Below are 3132 nucleotides of genomic sequence, written 5' to 3' on the forward strand. Positions count from 1 at the left end.
CTTGTGCAAGCCATACTCTCAGACTAAGGCTGCTACCAGACTGCAGAATTAATGCAATTTGACACCACTTTAACTGTCAAAGCTCCATCCTATTGGAACCCTGGGATTTGTAGTTTGTTGTGGCATCAGAACTCTCTGAGAGGGAAGGCTAAATATCTCATAAAACTACAGATGCCAAAATTTTGTAGCATTGAACCATGGCAGGGTGTCAAACCACATTAATTCTGCAGTCTAGTGTAGTGTAGTCTAGTGTAGATGAAGCCTCAGAGGAAAGGGCAAATCCTCTCTGAGGAACTTCTATCAAGAAAACTCATTGATAAGTCAGAAATAAGTCAGAAATGACTTGAAGGCACCCAACAACAACTCATAGTGGCACTAAACTGAGCAATGCTGCTCTGACTAGTAACTAGGTGCTGTTGCTTCGGCAAGTTTATAGCAAGCACAATTCTGTGCATGTTTGCTCAAAAGTAAGTATGTTGAAAGGAGGAGTATCTTTGTGCAAGTGACCAGGAGCATTTTGGACACAGCTGAGGCTGAGTGTGCCCAATATACTTTTAACTAGAAATGTCTAATGTTAGTTGCATTACTTACATCCCATTTTGACCACCATAACACACTCTGGCTGTCTTTCAAGCATATTCAGAAATCTCAAATGGTCCAGAAAGTTGCAGCCAGAGTGTTCAACAGGAGCCAGCTACACAGAATATGGGATTTCTCTTATCCCAACAGCTTTGCTAGTCTTGTTTCTAGGCACAGTTCCAAGTGTTGTTTATAACCTATAAAGCTCACTACAACTGGTGAGTAGGCCATTTGAAAGACTCCAATCTCCCATAAAAGCTTGCCTAGATTCTCTTCCTTCTAGGGTTGGCTTTTGGCTTGTGGCCATTGCCATCAGAGTAATATTTGCAGGATCCAAATAAGTCCTTCTTGGTGCCATTTCCAGGTTCTGGAACTGCTTGTTGAGGACAGAGTCAGCTGGCTTCCCACTCTTGCTGCTTTTGTCACACAAATACATTTTTATTGTGCACCAGCTGGCCTGATATTGAAGCAGGCTTAAGTGATTGAGTTGCCTGTGTCTTGCTATGTTCTTAATTTCTTTGTTTTATGTTATATTTTAGTCAAGACATTATGTTTTTAATCTATTATTATTAGCCAGTTTGAGCACCATTTTTGGTGGAAATGTGGAAGATAGCCCTGTTTATAAAATAAAATTCCACAACTGAGCTGCCACCACTGAAAAGACTCTATTGCAGGTGATCATTTTACAGAGGCACCCACTCTAGTTTCTCTGAAGTAGGTCTTAGGATTTGGGTAGTTACATATGGAAGAAGGAATTCCTTCTGATAGTTGTGACAAGCTGTTAAGAATTTTAAAAGGAGAAAAACAATTAGTACTTCATTTTGGAAATAGTCTGTGAAACCCTGCATCTAATGAAGCAACCCTCAGCCTCAGTCAACATTTTTGTAGCCCTGTTGTGGAACAACTCCTGTTTTCAGTCAGTTTTTAAAGGAATCCACAATACATTGCAATGGTCTAAACAAGAGATGGGCCTGGATTAGCAGGTGTAGAGGGATTGCTGAAACTATGCTGATACCTGGTAATAAGTTGAGTGAAGATCAGTAAACTGGAACTCAGTTTTGACAAAATGGTGGTTTTCTGGATGACCTTCAGATTCATGAAGAATGTTTTTCATCTGCACTGCCCTGATTTGGGTTGCTTCTTGATCAGTTTGTCACTGGATGTTAAAGTGTCTGCAGTGGCACAGAGCTTCTTTTAGGTTTGATTTCCTAGTTTTGGTAGCCTTTCAAAATTGTATTATTGAATTGTGCACTGAGGAAAACCTGTTCTTCCTAACATCACTTTTGTAAAAAAAAAAAATTGGTAAATAATGCTACTGATTATATGACCAGATTTAAATAACCAGGTATAAGCTTGAGTTACAACTATGCCAGGTAAAACAGAACTGAGTGTAGATTAACAGTAGAGTTACCACTTTCATAATCTTTTTCTGTTTTCTTGGAGAGTACACAGAGTGTAAAATGCTGTAATGAAGCAATTCCTAAACAAAGCCTACAAATGTGCAAAAATAGTCGTAAAGCTTAGTGACACAAGACCTCCCATGTATACACATGCTTTTAGTGGAAATGAAATGCTGCAGACTATAATTACAAACCTGCACATAGGTCTATAGAAACAGCGACCTTAACCTGTTGCAAAAATACAAGGAATGAAAAGTACAGATTTCCCCACAGTGCTTTCAGCAGTTGCATTCCTACTGGCAGCTCTGTCAGTACTGGTGAAAAGGAGTTTTTATATGTTACGAGGAGGACTCAGGGAGGCTAGATATCCTATCCCTGGAAGCTGGCCCTTTTCAGATATTTTAAGGCCTAGTGATAGACTATGATGGCACTGGGGGAATGTACTATATGAACTGCATTAGTTATGTGGTATAAAGAGCATAATTCATTATTAGCCTTCATTCTAAGTTGTTCCTAGTGGATTTAAGTACTGACTTCTTTCTTTATCATCTTGAACCCTACATGAAGTTCAGTTTTCCATGACAGCAGGTGGCCTGTTAGGAACCCCATTGAGGTCCCTGCAGTGTACAGTCCTTTTTGTTCTTAACATTTATTCTACTTGTCATAATTATAAGCATTATCTTTACAAATAACAGTGTGTGGGACTTTTTTCATGCAAGCAACTTTGTGTGGGCTTTGTTCCTACTCTTGTGTTAAAGGAACACTCAGATTTTCCCAGCAATTAACATTAAATGTCATAAGAATGTGGTCACATTGAATGTATGCATTTTGACATTTAATTGCTCTTCCATAATCCTGTAATGCTATCAAAATATTTTTTTTATTTAAAAAATCCTTTCTTCAATCACCGTGTTAGAAATTCTGAATCATTCACTGTATTGTATCATGGTAAGGGATTTCTTTAATTATTTGTGGCTTTTTGTTGTTGGTTAGAAGGACAGACTTGTTCTGAATATTTAGAAATATTTATGGGTGGTGTCCATCCAAATGGAAAATGGCTTAGTCATTGCAATTGAATGAGGAAGTACTGTAGTCATGAATCCAGGGTTCTCTCCCCCCCCCCCCCCCCCCGTTTCTTCATAATATTTTATCT

General features: G+C 38.7%; 1 protein-coding gene across 6 annotated transcripts in view; it reads left to right on the forward strand.

Annotated features, from left to right (window-relative positions):
• Positions 1-3132, forward strand: part of NCK2 (NCK adaptor protein 2) — a 78932-nt gene that overhangs the window by 62533 nt on the left and 13267 nt on the right. The gene's annotated exons all lie outside the window — the stretch shown is intronic.

This window comes from Sceloporus undulatus, chromosome 3 (assembly GCF_019175285.1).
Source record: "Sceloporus undulatus isolate JIND9_A2432 ecotype Alabama chromosome 3, SceUnd_v1.1, whole genome shotgun sequence".
Taxonomy (NCBI): domain Eukaryota; kingdom Metazoa; phylum Chordata; class Lepidosauria; order Squamata; family Phrynosomatidae; genus Sceloporus; species Sceloporus undulatus.